The sequence below is a fragment of the Ornithorhynchus anatinus genome, chromosome 17, assembly GCF_004115215.2.
Source record: "Ornithorhynchus anatinus isolate Pmale09 chromosome 17, mOrnAna1.pri.v4, whole genome shotgun sequence".
Lineage (NCBI taxonomy): Eukaryota > Metazoa > Chordata > Mammalia > Monotremata > Ornithorhynchidae > Ornithorhynchus > Ornithorhynchus anatinus.
The window spans coordinates 19,845,017-19,864,362 of NC_041744.1; the positions used below are offsets into that span (position 1 = coordinate 19,845,017).

The following is a 19,346-nucleotide window of genomic DNA, read 5'->3' on the forward strand; positions in this document are numbered from 1 at the left end:
TGTTTAATGTTTGCACGCAGTTAAAAGAAAAAAATTAAATCCACATTCCACGCATTACTCCTAGGGCTTCGTGTTGGCCCCTCTCCCCCCGCCACCCCACTCCCTGTGCTCTCGGATACAGTTTCACAGCATAAACGGTCTACGCCCTCCACAGATCGGGGAGAGAGAACGCTTTGGAACCAAAAATCGAGTCGCAGGGTTTCGAGCAAGAAGTAATTCTGTAACTCAACCGGCAGGACCTCGCAGCCAACGATCCCGTGTCCAGGGAGGGAAGTAAACGCTGCCAAGAAATCCCTCTGCAGGTGCGGACACAATGCTCAGCCCCTAACCGCATAAGATCGTCTGTCACGTGACCCCCCCCAAACCAACCCGTGCACTTGGGATTGACCCCGGGGGCGGCCTTCTTATTTTTCATTCCGGGCCAAATAAGTTTAGGTCGGCGTTCCGCGAGCCGGATCCTCCACGGGTCCTATTAAATAAGGCTTGGGCAACGACATTTGCGTCTCGGGGAGGTGGCGTTCTTGGCTTCCCCGCTAACCAGCGGGCATACTGGTTAGCACCCGAGCGGAAATCCCGGGAGCAACATTCCTAAGTTCTTCTGGATGACGGCACCCGATGGTAAACATTCCGGCCTCCGTGGGGAGGGAAAACCAGGACAAGAAGGGGCCGAAGGAGCGGAAGCCCTCCGTCACCCCAGTTCTCAGAATCCTCTGGGAGATCAGGACCCGCCGGACGCCGGCGGGAGCAAAGGAGAAGCTGGGCGTCAGAGGACCTTTCAAGTCCAAGACGGAAGCAACGGGGCCCGGTGGAAAGGCCGCAAGACTAGCGGTTGAGAGACCCCGGCCACTTGCCCGCGGTGGGGCTTTGGGCAAGCCACTTCACAGGTCGGGGCCCCAACTTCCACATCCGGAAAACGGGGATTCGCTATTCCATTTCCCGCCTTGTTAGACTGTGAACGCCAAGGAGGACGGAGGCCCTGTCCAATCTGGGATCGTGTCTACCGACTCTTCCCGACTCTTGTACCGAGCCCTCAAGAGACCTTACCGATCGACACAACTGATCTCGCGTTCACCCAAGGGTTCGGCACAGCATTTAGCGCAGAGCGAGCATTTGAACACGGCAATTATCGGTATTAGAAGCCAGTTATCCAGTTATCCTTCCCATTTCTCCTTAGAGGGCTACCTTGCCCCATCCCCGGGACAGACCTGTGACTACCTAAGTTAGGGCACAGGTACCCGCCTTAAAGAAACCTCGGGGAGTGGAGCAGCGTGGCCAAGTTGAAAGAGGCTGGGCCTGGGCGTCAGCGGACCCGGGTTCTAATCCTAGCTCCGCCACTCGTCTGCTGTGTCACCTTGGGCAAGTCATTTAACTGTGCCTCGCTTTTCATCTGTAAAATGGGGCTCTAAAGCCTGTTCTCTCTCCTACTTAAACTGTGAGCCCCATGGGGGACAGGGACCGTGTCCAACCTGATTAACTTGTACCTAACCCAGTGCTCGACACGTACTAGGTGCTTAACGTAGTAATAAACCGTGACTGAAACTGAAAGGACTCGAACTTAGCCTCCCCTGGTTTTTTTTCCTATGATCATGACGACGATGGTATTTGTTAAACTCTTACTCTGTGCCAAGCACTGTTCTAAGTGCTGGGTCTTCCCACGAGAACTCCTGCATCTCAGACCACGGCAGGTGATTTGACCGTGTCCAGATGAACTGTGTCTGTGTTGTCTACTCCCAAGTGCTTAGTCCAGTGCTTTGCGCAGAGGAAGCATCTGTATATCTGTAATTTATCTGTATTTATGTCTGTCCCACCTCTAGACTAAGAGCTCATTGTAGGCAGGGAATCAGTCTGTTATATTGTATTTTCCCAAGTACTCAGCACGGTGTTCTGCGCATAAGGTAAGTGCTCAATACGACAATGAGCGAACTGCAAATCATTCCCGGTTCCTTCCTAACTTCGGGCAGCTAAAGCTCGGGACGTCGGACAGCCAAGTCCTACACCTCAAGTCCCCAACTACCAGCGCTCGGCCTTGCTGTGCAAAAAAATCACCGCCCCTAAGGAGTCCGTCCGCCTCTGGGTCCCAGGACATCTGGGTTCCCATACCCGTTCTGGCCAACGTGGGGGTGGATGAGGCTCATCTGGCGCCCGAGATGGAGCCCTCCACCCAGCCCCCTTTCGGGAGCTGCAGCCTGCCACGAGGGGGCACGAGCAGGAGCGCTCAGTACGGTGCGCGGCACCTGGTAAGCGCTCAATAGATACGATTGAGTGCAGGGGAGCGGCTGAAGCGGAGAAGCCCCTTGAGCCCACCTCCCAGGAATCCCAAAGTGCCGTGATAATTGGGGGAGCTTCCTGGAGCCCAGGGTGCCCCGGAAATCCCTGCCGCCAACCACGTGCTCGCCAGGTACTCCTTAAGCGCTCAACAGATACGACTAAATCAAAGGTCCCGTCCATTCCTACTCAACCTGTAGGACAATGGAATCCGGGAGAGTTCTTGTCAAATAATAGCAAACAATAATAATCACTGTGATATTTGTTAAACACTATGTGCCGGGGCCTGTATTAAGCACACGGGTGGACACCGACAAGTCGGGTTGGACACAGTCCCTGTCCTGTGCGGGCTCACAGTCTCAATCCCCATTTTATGGATGAGGTTAGAGGGGCATGAGAAGTGAAGTGACTTGCCCAAGTTCACTCAGCAAACAAGTGGCAGAGCCGGGATTAAAAGCCAGGTCCTTCCGAGTCCCAGGCCCGTGCTCCATCCACTACGCCGCACACTGGGACACTGATCAGACACTTACTCTGTGCCAAGCACCAGAAGAGACGCAAGACCGGGCTCGTGGTCTAAGGAGGAGGGATGATGGGACAATTTTACGGAAGGGAAAACAGGCACAGAGAAGTTCAGCGACTTCCCCTGGGTCACCCAGCGAGCAACGGCAGAGCGGCAAGTAGGACCCAGGCCCTCCGACTCCCAAACCCACGCTTCTCCTCCTCAGCCACGCTGCTTCTTGCACCACCTCGACCGTGAGTTCGTTATAATAATAATAATAATGGTATTTAAGTGCTTACTATGTACTATGCACTGCTCTAAGCACTAGAGTAGATACAGGGTAATCAGCTTGTCCCACGTGGGGATCGCACTTTTCATCCCCATTTTACAGATGAGGGAACTGAGACACAGAGAAGTTAAGTGATTTGCCCAAGGTCACACAGCAGACAAGTGGCAGAGGTGGGACTAGAACTCGCATCCTCCGACTCCCAAGCCCATGCTCTTTCCACTAATCGGCTCCGCCACTTAGCTGTGTGACTTTGAGCAAGTCACAACTTGTCTGTGCCTCAGTTACCTCATCTGTAAAATGGGGATTAAGACTGAGCCCCACGTGGGACAACCTGATTACCTTGTATGTACCCCAGCGCTTAGAACAGTGCTTGGCAAATAGTAAGCACTTAAATATCATCATCATCATCATCACTAAGCCATGCTACTTGGACCGTGTTGTATCGGACTCTCCCAAGTGCTTAGTACAGTGCTTTGCACACAGGAAGCGCTCAAACCAATGAGACGGAATGAAAGAATGAATCATTTCACGCCCCTGCTTGAAATAACTCCCCAAAATGGCGGGTTGGAAAGGTGCTCCAACATAGTTGGAGGGGGCAAAGGGGCGGCCTCTTGCGCTGTCCACTCTTCCTGACGGACACGTCCGTCGTTCCTCCGGGAGCTCGGGTGGGGAGGGGAAATCCTTCCGCGGACCCGCTCTGGGAAGCGACCTCTGCTCATTCTTGGCGGATGAGACAACCGCACCCATCCTGCCCGCCCGGCCTGCCCGTTCTTGCCCCTCCGGGAGCGCGCCGGCCCCGCCGGCCCGGGATGGCTCGAGCTCTTCAGACGCCCGGGTAACTGGCTCCGAATGAATTAGCCATTCTCCCGAGCGGCGGTTTATGGAGCTCTTATTATTTTAATGATCGAGTCGAGGCAGAGCAATACCGGGAACGTTTTGGGACAATCTAGTAATACAGACGGCTAAATGGTCGTTTCATTCAAATTCAAGAGTATCAAGTACAAAACGGGCATTAAAACAACATTAAGTGTCTGACTCGGATGCCTAAAAGCAAGAGAATTCAGAAGAGGAGGGAAAGCAAATCCCGGTCTTAACTCCCCCTGGGTGATTCGGTCTTGTGTCTGGGAGGATTTTATCCATCTTGAGCGCCATTGTATTCAAAATCCGCAATACCTAGCCCTAATAGACTAGGTTTAGGATTAGCTCCCTTTTCCCGTGCCAGTTTCAAACCAAATTTTCAAATCGATACATTTCCATCGCTCGGGCTGCGCAGGGCTCCAGTCACATCATAAAATAAAGAGGAAAAGAAATCTTAACATTTAACGAAGGTGATTTTCCTTTCGGCAGCAGCCCTCGTTCAATAGAAGCCCCGTAACTTAATTCACCGCATGGATATTTGAACGTCACATTTTGGAGTAAAAATTCCTATCAGGGAGAAGACTGTGGCACAAAAGAAAAAAAAATTTTTTATCACCTTGACTGTGGGAACTCATTACTTTTCTCTAATAAAGAAAACAATTTAATAAGGTCCTAAAATAGCTTGCTTCCCTAAGGATAAAGCAGTGTCAAGAAGAACCAAAACCGAAGACTGCCAGATTCAGATATGGACCACAAAGACAGAATTACAGTCGAGATTCTCTTCTTATCTTTCAGTTCTCTAAAAAGCATAGGGGAGCTGCATTTTAGAGAGCCGCAAACTCCTGTGTAGATAATAAAGTTTGACCGATCAGTGGTATTAATAATAACGACAATGGTATATATTAAGCCCTTACTATGGGCCAAGCACCGAACGCTTACTATGTACGGCCCTTGGGAGAGTATGAGGAAGCAGAGTTGGAAGGAACATACCACAGGGATAAACGACTTTATCTGGGTGGGGGAGCTTCATTTCCTTGTCATTTCTTCCTCGCCATGTCAGGGAGCGAACTTGTGGCGTAGTTTGGAATTTTGTGCTCCCAAAAGCCAAGCACAGTGCTCTGCAGAAAATACTCTCCCAAGTGCACATCACAGTGCTCAACCACTACTGCAGCTGAATGATTCGAAGAACGAAAGGACGAGTTTCCCGGCCGCCATGAAAATCACTGGCTCTTCCCAAAAGCATGATGTGGGTGGGGGACATGTATCAACTGTTATATTGTACTCTCCCAAGTGCTCAGTAGGGTAATAATAATAACGTTGGTATTTGTTAAGCGCTTACTATGTGCAGAGCACTGTTCTAAGCGTTGGGGTAGATAGAGGGTAATCAGGTTGTCCCAAGTGGGGCTCACAGTCTTCATCCCCATTTTACAGATGAGGAAACTGAGGCACAGAGAAGTTAAGTGACTTGCCCACAGTCACACAGCTGACAAGTGGCTGAGCAGGGATTCGAACCCACGACCTGACTCTCAAGCCCGGGCTCTTTCCACTGAGCCACGCTGTACACGGTACTCTGCACAGAGTAATGGTTCAATAAATACAATTGATTGATGGATACCTTCAGCCTGACCTACCTACGAACCCACTCTGAACTGGGTTGCAAGATAAATCTAAGTAGAATCACTGGCAAAAAAAAAAAAATCAAGCAAACCTTCTAGCAGTGTTATTTATTGAGTGTCTACTGTTCTCAGCACATGGAAAAGTTACATGAAATAAATACTGCCCCTGTTTTCACTCTAATGGGAAAAAGTCCCTTTTGCCAGTCTCATTACTTTAGGATTCTAGAAGAATTCCACGGCCTCTGCTCAGTGGCAAGCGAAAGGCCTAAACCCTAGCCAAGAATTGTACGATGAACCTCGCTGGGGCACAAAACCCTGCTCAGCTCGATGCATCCATCCGATACCATCTACAAACCAGGGAAATCAGATAAGAATCCCACGAAGAGCGGAGCAATCTCATGCTCTTTCCTTCAGTGGTTACATAAAACCCATGTTTTGGCTGGCACAATGGATCCTGACCTGAATTTATCCAGGCCCAAGAATCCCCCAAGGAAGAATCCGTCCACTGAAAAATCCCAGGAGCCCTGGGAATACCTTGGGAAGATCGCAGATCAGGTTTTCACTCAATCGTATTTATTGAACGGTTACCGCGTGCAGAGCACTGTACTTTCGGTGCTTGGAAAGTACAATTCAGCAACAAATAGAGACAATCCCTACCTGGCGACAGGCTTTGAAACCCATGCAAAGGCTTCTGGCAAACAACGAATCGGTGGCCATATCCCGAGCACTGAATCCACTCCTCTCCCCACCCGGGAGACTTCTTTGGGCTGTTGCCAAAGTCAGCAGATCAAGCAATCCACAGTGGCTCAGGCCCTGTACCCTCCACTGACGGCATTTCTTGAGCACTGACCGTGTGCAGAGGACTGTACTAAGCCCTTGGGAGAATCCAGTACCACCGAGTTGGTCGACACAGTCCCTCCTCCTCTTCCTCCCTAAAGTCCAGGGAATTCCCCTCGAGATTTAATCGGCGACTTGATAAAAAGCTTTTGATCCTATCAGCTTTCCTCAAACTGTTCCCGCCCAACCTGAAATGCCTGCTTTTACTCCCCGTGGCGCTTTTTTCTGAGCTACGAGCACATACCTCGCCCAGTACCTTTCAAACCCTGGAAGGCCTTTAAGCTAATGGGCCTTTTCTACATTTGATATGATCAGATGCTTCATTCGCATCATTTTAGGTGACCCATTTTGCTCCTCTACTACTGTGGGAGAATCAGATTTACTTCCGAGGCACTTGCAAGCCTAAATTACGTACTTCCGGTTCCCCTAATTTATAGTCAGGAATAACCGTTCTTTGAGTTGGAAGACGGGCCTGCAGTGAGATGAAGTCTCTCGACAGAAACAATTTAGGATCAAGGATGTGACCTGAGAGTTGATTCTACTGCTGGTGGCTCCTTTGAGACTGTAGACTAGAATGATCCCTCTAAACTCTAAGATCCCTGGAAGCAAGGAAGTTTTCTAATAATAATATGTTAGAAAATCTACGTGTTAAGTCTCACAGTCTTAATCCCATTTTACAAATGAGCTAACAGGCACAGAGAAGTTAAGTGGCTTGCCGAAGGTCACACAGTAGACAAGTGGCAGAGCCGGGACTGGAACCCATGTGCTCTTTCCATCAGAAGCAGCGTGGGTCAGTGGAAGGAGCACGGGTTTAAGAGTCAGAGGTCACGGGTTCTAATCCCAGCTCCGCCACCTGTCAGCTGTGTGACTGGGTGAGTCACTTCACTCCTCTGTGCCTCAGTCACCTCATCTGTAAAATGGGGATTAAGACTGTGAGCCTCATGCGGGACAACCTGACTACCCCATATTTATCCCAGTGCTTAGAACAGTGCTCAGCCCATAGTAAGTGCTTAAATACCATTAAGCCACACTGCTTGTTTTGTACTCTCCCAAGAGAGTAGTACAGCGCTCTGCACATAGTAAGCGCTCAATAAATACCACTGATGGATTTATAAGTGAATGACAAAGGGCCACCTACACCCTCTCATCCCTCCCTGTCTAACCCCGTGGTTGCCACGATTGAAGGCGAGCACATTGCAGAGTATATGTGCATTCTGCACCCACCTGAGCCAGCTGCATCATTAAATTCCATCCCCTCTGGATTGTCAACTCACCGTGGGCAACAAAGACATCTACCAACTCCATTATATATTGCCCTCCCCTGAACATTTAGTACAGTGCTCTGCAGACGGTATGGGTTCAATAAGCGCGATTGACTGATTGAAAAAGCAGAATCATAACATGGGGCTTTCTAGGGGAGAGATTTTTAATCAGTGTGAGTGGTTATAGCTGATAAGACCTCAGGCTAATCGATAGCCACATCCCCCCACCCCCCCCACAGCAGGTGCATTTAAAGACCGTCCTATTGCTCACACTCAGCAGTTAGATATTAATCAATCAGTGAGTCTCTTGTGCCCCTGTTTCCTAACTCTAGGTTTTCTCTACTAGCCTGAGCCCCAGGTGGGACAAAGATTGTGCCAGATCTCATTTGCCTATATCCACCCCAACACTTAGAACCAAGCTTGACTCAAAGTAAACACTTAAAAGCCACAAAACATTCCCACTTTAGTGCCAAACTGAGACCGCGCTAATTAAGTGACTTGTCCAAGATCTCACAGCAAGCAAGCAGCAGAGCTGGGATTAGAACCCAGATCTTCCCTCTCCTTTCCTTTCCCTTCTTTCTCATGAGAAGAATGGCAGGCAGATTTATTTCTAATTTCAATTAGTCAATATATTATATTTATTAAATTCCTTCTGAATGCACAGAGTTATATTGCGCTCTTGGGAGACTAGAATATAAAAGATCTGAATTCCCTGCTCTCCAGCAGTTTACAACTGAAAAGATGAGACAATTACAGAGAGTGGGAACAGGGGGAAGTATCACGATATCGCACGTACCCCAAAAACCATCAGGATAAAATAGCCAAATATTCAGATATCCACTCAAATGCTAAGAGTAACTTTGGGATTAGAATAACTCGGGTACTGTTAATTGGGGAAGACTTCTTGGAGAATAATGTTGGTATTTGTTAAGCGCTTACTATGTGCAGAACACTGTTCTAAGCGCTGGGGTAGACACAAGAGAATCAGGTTGTCCCACACGGGGCTCACAGTCTTAATCCCCATTTTACAGATGAGGTAACTGAGGCACCGAGAAGTGACTTGCCCAAAGTCACACAGCTGACAAGGAGAGCGGTGGCCCGGGTGGATCTGAAGCACTAAAAACTGAAAAATAATTAAACTGAGTTCTGCAGGAAACAGAACCGTTATAGGAGCTGCAAACTGCAGGCAGTTAGAGATGAATTGGCCATTCGACGGAAATAGAAGGTTGGTAGAAATCGGGCTGGAGAACCGAGACTTAGTCTGAACAGCGTAGGATAGAAACTGGACCTTTAATGGGATTGTTACAGTCAAAATTCACAGAGAAGAAGCAAACCACATACCTGAGGTACTCTCTTTCTTGTCCTCCAGCCGGCATATGCTCCTTCCAGTCAAAAATTGGTGCTCCGTAAGACAGGCGGGCAGAAGAGTCTGAGAGTTGGGATTGGACTCTGTCTCAGGTTCCCAAAAGAGCTGCAGGATGGGAAAGGAGAGTGGAGACATATCAGCATTAGTAATAACACAAATACTACTAGTGAATACTAATATTAGTAATAGCAGTGTTTAATGAGCACGCCCTAGATGCAATTAATTACACCTGAAGTTTCAACGGAACTTTTCCTGCCCACAAACAACTTGCACTCCAGACAGACATAATACTTACCAACAAGAGAGGCAAGATAAATAATCACCCAGGGGAGAGAACAGACCGAGCTGACTCACACAGCACGAGCACGGGGGGGACAGACCCAATTAAGCCACCTCCAATCCTCCCCCAGGCAACTCTGGAACCTAAATGCCTCCATTTAGAGAAGAGTCAGCCCCACAGCCTTATCTGTAATTATATTCACATCTGCCTCTCCATTCATTCAGTAATATTTTTGAGCACTTACTATGTGCACAGCCCTATACTAAACCCTTGGAACATACAATTCAGCAACAGATAGAGACCATCCCTGCCCAATAACAGACTCACAGCTTAAACAGTCACCTTTAGACCTCTTTAGGCAAGGAATGTGGTTGCTTAGGGTTCTAGGGCCCTCTCCCAAGCGCTCAGGGCAGTGCTCTGCACACAATAAGCACTCAATAAATAAGAATAAATCACAAGGAGGAAGAAAAGGGAGATAAAAGCAGCAGGGAGAGCTTCTTACCTGCAAACCAACACTAGAAAGGCCAGAGACGCTGGCTTGCAGACTAAATGAGCTCCAGGTGGGGCAGCGGCCCCACCCAGTCACGTGATGCACCGAGCTCCTCCCTCCGAGAATCCCTTGCACGTGAGGCTTCCCACTTGAGAAGTCTCAAGGATGGGGGGCTTTTATGCTTCCTGCATGCCCTTGTCCTCTTGGCTGGGGGTATCCCCCTCTTCAGGAGAAGGGGTACATCCATGGCACCTTTGGGTGACATCAGAGACCCCCTCCCCACCGCCCCCTTAAATATGGAGCAGATGTGGGCAAGACTCACACATGTGTGTGGACCTGAGGCACGGCCTTTCCCATCATCCCCACCCAATGTAGAGGAAGGCCTCTCCTTCATGAGGCCTTCCCATTCATTCATTCAATCATATTTATTGAGCGCTTCCTATGTGCAGAGTGCTGTACTAAGCGCTTGGAATGGACAGTTCGGCAACAGATAGAGACAATCCCTGCCCAATGACGGGCTCGTGCTTAACAAATACCAACCCCCCGCCTTCTCTTCTCCCACTCTTTTCTGCGACACCCTAATTTGCCCTCTTTGTTTGTCTCCCCGGCCCCACAGCACTCAACGTCTGCCTCCCCACCTCTAGACTGGAAGCTTGTCTCTGTTTATGGTTGTATTGTCCTCTCCTAAGCACCACATACAGTGCTCTGCACACAGTAAGCACTTAATAAATACGTTTGAAGGAAGGAAGAAAGACATCCAGCTGCTATTCACATGTGCGTGGAGCCACCTGGAAACCTTGGCGGGGCCTCTCTCATCATATCCCCAGAGAGATCCTCCCTCCCTGAGGAGAGGAAGTGCCTGCTGCGTATGCATGACGCTGTGCTAAGCCCAAAACTCACCCCTGGCACGGTGCACCTCCCCCGACCTCCAAATATGGAGTCTTTTCAAACGTAGCACCCTTAATCTAACGTGTTTAATGGCTCCCTTAAAAAAATTTATTTTTCTATGTACGTGCCTTCCCCCACAAGGGAAACATCACGGCATAGTGAACAGAGCACGGGCCTGGGAGTCAAAGGGTTCTAATCCCTGCTCCATCACTCGACCGTCGTGTGACCTTATGCAAGTCACTTCACTTCTCCATGCCTCAGTTCCCTCATCTGTAAAATAGGGATTGAGACTGTGAGCCCCATGTGGGACGGGGACTGTGTCCAACCTCATTTGCTTGTACCCACCCCAGGGCTTAGTACAGTGCCTGGCACAGAGTAAGCACTTAACAAATACCACAATAATAATTTTCTCTGCCCCTTGCCTGCTGTGTGATTTTCTTCACCTGTAAACCTTCACCCTCCCTATCAGACAGATAATTGCTCTCCCCCACTTCAAAACCTTACTGAAGGCCCATCTCCTCCAAGAAGCCTTCCCTGACTAAGACCTCCTCTTCTCCCATTCCCTTCTACGCCACTCTTCTTGCTCCTTCATCCTCCCTTCCATCCCCACAACATATATGTACGTATCTGTAATATTTTTATCTATTTTTTTATTCATATTAATGTTCATCTCCCCCTCTAGACTGTGAGCTTGTGGTGGACAGGAATATGGTCGTTTCTTGTTAGACGGTAGGTACTCTCCCAAGTGCTGAGTACAGTGCTTTGCACACAGTAAGCACTCAATAAAAACAACTGGATGAATAAATGAATGAAAACCTGTTCTCCCTCTTAATTAGACTGAATCCCTTATGGGACAGAGAGCGTGTCTGATAATGCTTATATTGTAAGCACTATACAAATATATTATTGTCTATTTGTTTATTACTAATCTATTATTAGGAATAGCAATAAATACCTGTTCTCTTTTCCTCCTTGGGCTGTATCACCTGTGGATATTTTACCCCGTGGTTTGCCACAGTGCTAAGTACCTTGAAGCACTTAATGTACAATGCTGAGCACCCTTAACAAATACTATTATTAACAAATGCCACAATTGTCATTGTGATAGCGTATCCTAAAGTGTTTTATTTATCTTTTTTCTACCACTTAGCACACTGCTCAGCATATAGTGAATTAATACCATAATCAATAGTATGACCACCATAAATACTAGTCAACAGAATCCTTCCCAGATAATTAGGTCACCTGCATTATTAAAAGACTGTTCTCTTTCAAAAGCATTTGGGTACATGAATTACGGTTAATATGCAAATCAGAAGCTGAGCGTTCAAATTTAGCAATTAGGAATATCACCAAAATGTTTCATTGCAATAATAATCATATTTACTGAACACTGACTAATTGACAGGCACTGTACTGAGCACTCAGATACAAGATAATCTGGGAGGATACTGAGCACAAATCCTTCTCCCACTTAGGGCTCACAGCCTTAATCACCATTTTACAGATGAGGTAAGTGAGGCACAGAGAAGTGAAAAGACTCACCAAAGGTCACAAGGAAGACAAGTGGCAGAGCTGGAATTAGAACCCAGAACCTTCTGACTCCCGAGCCCGTGCTCTATCCAGTAGGCCAAGCTGCTTCTTCGGATACATTGTTAACCTTTCTTTTGGGAGCATTTAGAGAGAGGAGCTATTGAAAAACTAAAATGGACGGCTGGGGTTTTAAAACGGCAACATCTTGTAAGGACACATGAGAGCCGGGGAATATATATTTCGCACGGGAAGGTTAAAGGCACAATCACGAGACTTGGGCATGTGCACAAAATAGATTCTGAGAAGGAGGGACTTGATATTAGTTGCGGGATGACTAATTTTCAATGCGATCTGAAACTAAAATTAAAGTCAGAGAAGTGGAAAGTCTTTGAGGGATTAAGACATCACAATTAAAGCATTTCAAATCATGAAGGGCATGGAGAATATGGTGTCAGAAAATTACGTGGGAGAATAATTAAGCCAAAAAAAAAAAAAAACAAGGAAGCCTAATTGTAGCTCAGCACAAGTTCTGCCTCGGGCCAGCTTCAGATGCTAGACTAGTAAGGCGTCTACTTCGATACAAAATGGGGAGGGGATGCAGGTCTGAGATGTGGAAAGTGCCCAGCCTCCCCCTGCTCAAGTCAGAAGCCGCACCCTTGTTCCGAGGGCCGTGGAAAGGAAACTCATTAGCTCAAGTGGAAAAGCCTGGGCCAGAGAGTCGGAACACCTGGGTTCTAAGCTCTGTTCGCCCTCCTTTCTGTGCTGTTTATGAACTAGGGTCTTTACCCACTAAGAACTTTGATATCCACCCCACCTTCAGCCTCACAGCGCCTACGTACATATCCTTCCACTCTGCCTTACCTTATCGATCATTTATGTCAACGTCTGTCTCCCCCATTAGACTATAAACTCATTATGGGCGGGGAAATAGGTCTATACCAACTCATATTGTACTCTTGCCAGTGCTTAGTATAGTGTTCTGCACTTCGTTCTACCCTTCTCCCCTCCACAGCACTTAGATATTTATACTTGTATTTATTTATATTAACGGTGTGTATATATCTATAATTCTATTTATTGATATTGATTCTATTGATGCCTGTTTACTTGTTTTGATGCCTGTCTCCCCCCTTCTAGGCAGTGAGCTCGTGAGCAGGGACTCTCTATTTTTGCTGAATTGTACTTTCCAAGCACTTAGTACAGTGCTCTGCACACAGTAAGTGCTCAATAAATACGATTGAGTGAGTGAATAAACACCACTGATCGATGTTCCATTTTTAATGGTACTCGTTAAGTGGTTATTATGTGCCGGGCAACGTTCTGAACGCTGGGGTAGTTACAAAGTAATCAGGTCGGACAAGTTCCTGCCCCACATGGGGATCACAGTCGTCATCCTCATTTTCCAAATGAGGTAGCTGAGGCCAGAGAAGTGAAGTGACTTGTCCAAGGTCACACGGCAGACAAGTGGCAGAGTCAAGATTAGAACTCAGGTCCTTCTAACTTTCAGGCCCGTACTCTATCCACTAGGCCACACAGGGATCATGTCTAATAATAACGGTATTTGTTAAGCGCTTACCATGTGATGATGATGATAATGTTGGTATTGGTTAAGCGCTTACTATGTGCAGAGCACGGTGCTGGGGGAGATTTATAGGGTAATCAGCTTGTCCCATGTGAGGTGCACAGTCTTAATCCCCATTTTACAGATGAGATAACTGAGGCCCAGAGAGGTGAAGTGATCCATGACCTCTGACTCCCAAGCCCGGGCTCTTTCCACTGAGCCACGCTGTATGTGCCAAGCACTGAGGTAGATACAAGGTAATGAGGTTGTCCCGTATGGGGCTCACAGACTTAATCCCCATTTTACAGATGAGGGAACTGAGGCACAGACAAGTGACGTAACTTGCCCAAAGTCACAGAGCTGGGCAGAGTGGGGATTAGAACCCATGACCTCTGACTCCCAAGCCCGGGCTCTTGCCACTAAGCCACACTGCTACCAACTGTATTGTGTTTTACTCTCCCAAGCATTTAGTACAGTGCCCTGCACACAGTAAGCACTCAATAAATACCACTGATTGGCTGATTGATTAGGTGAGACACATGAGGTCCTGGGCCTTCTCATTTCACATATCAGCTGTAGATGAGGCCATTTCCTGTTCCTTTTCCCTTCTTTCGGCAACTGAACTTGCAAAGTCCAGATGTGGCTACCACACATTAGAGCTCCGATTTGTTTACTTGCAAGGATACAAAATCCACAACAGACTTTCTATTTAAAAGGCAAGGCGATACACGTCGGAAGCACTCGTACTCAAGGAGATCAAATTCTCCTCACAGAAAAAGACAAAAATGCCTCACATAAAAACTCGAGATTTACAACACAAAAGAAGCAGGTTAGAAGTAACAGGCACCCCTCAGTGCCCCTTTAATCTGTCCAAAGAGGAAAAAAAACCGGTGTCAAGAATTGAGTATGACTATATTGCAGTGAGAAAAAAAAAAATCTTGCCCTAAATGGGTCCAAATCTGAATCAAGGGCGCAGCCATCTCCAGAACCCGGAATAAAGCACATTAGAAAAAATATTCAAACGGGTCCTCTTTGAAGATGGCAGCGGCAATTTGGTGATTAAGATAATCCTCTGAAGGGCTTTAGTATTGATAAGAAAAAAGGAGAGGGAGAAAATAAAGCACTCCAGGTCAAATTCACTGTTTCAGAGGACATAGGAGAAAAAGATCAAGCTGAAACGAATGCGTTCGGGTGCTAGGAGGGGATCGAGGTAGATTGTTTTGTTGTTGTTGTTTTTTAATACGAGTGCTGGACGACATATCTAAGCTCCCCTTTTCTTCTCACATTGTTTGCTGAAAGGGAATGTCTATTTTGAGACCGGAGTTTATGCTGAGGGAAAAGTGAGGCTCCTGTGCGGTGGTGTTTTAGGGAACGATGCAATAACACATTCCGAGTAAAGCCAGGTGGAAACCCTAAGAGATCTTTCCCGCCTGATGAATTGGGTCTCCCCGCTTCCCTTGTTCATACCGAGGAAACAGTGAATGAATTAGCTCTCAAATGCCGCCTTTGAGCTTAGATGGAAGGAAATTTGGAATTTCTTCCAAAGGTACCCAGGATTCACATTCCCCGCCGACTTTCAACTCAGTGTTTTAGCACCAGTCGCTCACTTGTCCGTACTTACCGGCCATCAGTGAAGTATTCAGTCACGTGCGTATCGATTTTTCCATTCTCTCCTCCCTCTGCTGCCTAAAGTTTGGGTGTCAGCCTTCCCCGATGGATTGTGAGTTCCTTTAGGGCAGAGATCATGTATTTTAACTCCAGTACATTCTTCCGCGCACGTATTACAATGCTTTGCATAACTTAGGGGCTCAACAAATATGACGGATCAATCGATTGGTCAAATGCTTGGACATTAAAGGGGCAAGTTCTCCTTGTTCAGGTGCCCACGGAATATTTCTTCCTCTACGATTATGTGTGTGTGGTTGGGGGGATAGATGGACAGTGTGTGTGAATGAGCAAGAATCTTGCTCCTCAGAAACAGGAAAATGGAGCAGGCCTTCGAGGAATTACCTCTTGGGACAATATCATGGGCAGTGACCTGGAGACAGCAAGGCTTGGGGCAGAGTAAAGAATCAGAAGCAAGAGAAAGGGTAACTCATGGAAAATTTTGAAACCTGGAGCTCCAATCATCAATTAATTAATGGTACTAAGTGTTTGGGAGAGTACAACAGAATTCCTCCTCCCGCCTCAAGACTGTGAGCTCGTTCTGGGCAGGGATATTCTCGCTTTGTTGCTGTATCATATTTATTGAGCACTTAGTACAGTGCTCTGCACTCAGTAAGTGCTCAGTAAATACGATTGAATTGAACAGAATTAACATACGTTCCCAGTCCGTAATCTTTCTTCTCCTCCAGGAAGCCTTCCCTGTTTACTTCCCAATGCCCAAGATACACCAGCTCAACAGCCGCTTATACATTGGGGTCCACCCAAATACTATGGATTGATTGATCTGTTGAGAGTCGCTCAAGGGTTTCTGAGGTGAGAAGTGATTAGAACCGATCAACCCCTGAGGAAAATTGGCCTTGCAGGTGGCAGTAGGGACAAGAGACAGGGAGTGGACAGACCTGTAAATGTTGTTGTGGGCAGGAATGTGTCCGTTTGTTATATTGTACTCTCCCAACTGCTTAGTGCAGTGGTTTGCACACAGTTACGTTCTCAATAAATACAAATGAATGAATGAAACAATGGAAAGAAAGAGAGTGGGCTTATGATAGATTCCAGAGGAAGAAGAGGCAGGTCTGGGGTCTCAGAGTGGGGTGAAAACGAGAGACGAACGAGACGACTCCGTGACTAAGAAGAAAAGGAACTGGGGCAGGGGTGAGGAGAGGAGAAGAGAATCGTGGAGGTTTTGGTATCAGTGGGGATAAATTGGCAAGCCGTGAATACGGGAGAGGACACGAGGAGCTCAGTTGTAACTTGTTATGCTTGCAATGTCAGCTGGGCAGGTGAGTAGAGATATTCCAAGGACAGGAGGAAATATGTATCTGGACAGAGAGTATGAGTGGAGAGCTGGAGACACAGATTTGGGTAGGAGGTGGGCTTTGAAACTGGGTGAGGAGAACAGAGATCCAAGCAAATTAATCTAAATTGGGAAAAATCAATAGGGGACATTCTCCTGCCTCATTACTCCCTTCCCAAACCCGCTGTGGCTATTCCAGATGGAGATGAACCGGCCAGAGCAACAACTGAAGAACATTGGAAAAGACGTTCATTTCCCACCAAAAGAAGTTTTTGATTTATCCTCTGGAAAGTCTGGATGGGCATCTATTTGCCCCAAGAAACGATAAACAAATGGTTTCATTAATTTCCTAACCTCTAGTCGGCCAAGAGATGTGAGGTTCTCACTGCTACAAATTCCCAGCCAGCCTATGGGAGAGGTTGTGCTGGCCTTTCAAGTTGACGTATATGCCCCGTGTTTATTATTCCTTTTCATTTCTGCGGAGGAAAAAACTCTCAGTTCCATCGTCTTTCTTATTGCGGTTCACTTTGTCAATGGCTTGCTGCCATATTTGGGCATCTGGAAGCCATCAAACGGATCAATAGCCAGGACGCACAACTGAGAGGAGAAGGCTTTCCATTAAAGTCTAAACATTAAGAGCTCCGTTCCAGTCTTTTCAAACAGTTAATGATGTGACAGGAAAACATTTTGTCTCAGACCCTTTACAACATCTCACTGCCTGAAGAACTGTTATTACCACTCTCTTGACGTCCCCGGCCTCATCAATCACTTCACTTAGTTTTGCGTCAGACAGATTTTTCTTTTTTGGGGGAGGGGGGCTTCTATAATTTAGGAACAGTTTCCAGCAAATCCCTCTTCTCTCCTTTCCTTCCCCCCTTGCTCTTCCACCTCTTAAATTAGGTGTGATAGCATGCGAGAACAGCATCATTTTAACAGCGATCTCTGGGAGGCCCAGTTGGTTTCTATTAACTTTGGGCTTAAATTGGGAAGAAACCCACTTGAAAGATGAGAGTTGGGGTGGCTGGTTATCCTGCTGTTACCTTTGGAGAAGATATTCCAAAGAACCCTGAGCTTTGACCCTGCTGGTGTTTGCACACGGCGGAGTGAAAATAACAAACTTTTACCTCAGCAAATTAAATCTCTCAGGTGCTTCGATATTTGGCCCCGGGACTGGTGGAATGGACCAGGCTGGTGGCCTCGTTGGTTCTCGCAGGCTGACTGAAAAAGAAAACCAGACAACCCTAAATATACCGTTTTAATGTGTTCACCGTGAAGAGAAGAACGCTTTGCTCTAGTCTTTGAAAGGGAGAGGGAGAAAATCGATTGGGAACAACATCGAATCCAAAGACTCTCCACTCCTGTTAGATTTCACCTTCGAGGAACACGTCTCTCTCTGGGTTCACTAGAATAGCTCACACCCTCTCCAGCTACACACAGCAAGCCAGAAAACCATCGATCCTTAAGTAGATGTAGATGAAAATTCCTTTCCTTTTTTTTTTTAATCAGGTTGAAAGGACAGTCAGGGAAAAATATTTTGTGAGCCAAAACAAAAAAGGAAGGATTTGCATATTTTTATTTGCTCTGCACCATTCTGCTTTTTGACTTCCTTTACTTAAACACTACCTTATGCCACAGATTTTATTGGTAATGTCTTCCTCTCTCCTTACCTCCCTTCTTTCATCCCTCAACCTCCCTCTCTCTTCATAGCTCCCTCCCTCTTCCTCCACCTATCACTCCCTCCTTGCCTCCAATTTTTCCTCACCCAGCCTCTCTTCTTCTCTCTTCAGGGTGTTTGTTAAGCACTTATTAGGTGTCAAACACTGTTCTAAGCGCCGGGGTAGGGACAAGATAATTAAGTTGGACACAGTCTCTGTCCTGCCTGGGGCTCACGGTCAAAGCAGGAGGGAAAACAGACATTTAATGACCATTGTGCAGTTGAGGACTCTGAGGCACAGAGAAGGAAGGGATTTACCCAAGGTCACACAGCAGATGAGTGGCAAAGCCGGGATTAGAACCCAAGTCCTCTGACTCCAAGACCCGGGCTCTTTCCACTAGGCCACACTGCTTGTCTCCCTCCCTTGCTCACTCTGTCCCTCTCTTGTTCCATCACACCCTCCCTCTATCCGGCAGGAGAAGAAAGACAGTCTCTATCCCAAGAGGAACTCATTCTAAGAGGTAGGGAATGTGGGTATCCGTTTAGGAAGTGGAAGCCCAGAGAGGTTATGCGACCTGCTCAAAACCACTCAGCAGGTCAGCCGCAGAGCCGGGATTCCTACAAGGCTCTCCCGACTCCAAGGCTCTTTCCACTTGGCCACGGGGCCCACTCGCTTCGAGAAAGATGCTCGGTTGGGCCCGATCACTTTCAAGGAAAAAAATACAACCTTCCCCTATTTGAAGGACTCCTGCTTTTCACACCCCTGGATTGACCCTGCAAAAAGCCCCGGATTCTCTGTGAGATTGGAATTTCGAGTTAGGTGGAGTCCTGGCCTAGTTTCTCTGACTATTCAAAGACACGTGTCTGTGCAGCTTTGCTGACTCAGAGAGATTAGAGGAGAGCACCCACCACCCACCACTGAAGTGATCTTTCCCACATCCAAGAAATCTCATTGAACAAGGAGCTATATTGAAACGTTTTCAGCTGAA

General features: G+C 47.3%; 1 long non-coding RNA gene across 1 annotated transcript in view; it reads right to left on the bottom strand.

Annotated features, from left to right (window-relative positions):
* LOC120638910 overlaps positions 1-19,346 on the bottom strand; it is a 338,450-nt gene that overhangs the window by 62,500 nt on the left and 256,604 nt on the right. The window contains exons 10-13 of the long non-coding RNA XR_005660952.1: positions 17,828-17,921; positions 17,058-17,179; positions 15,366-15,472; positions 8,968-9,097 (exon numbers count right to left, since the gene is read on the bottom strand). This is a non-coding gene — a long non-coding RNA (uncharacterized LOC120638910). The remainder of the gene's footprint in view (positions 1-8,967; positions 9,098-15,365; positions 15,473-17,057; positions 17,180-17,827; positions 17,922-19,346) is intronic.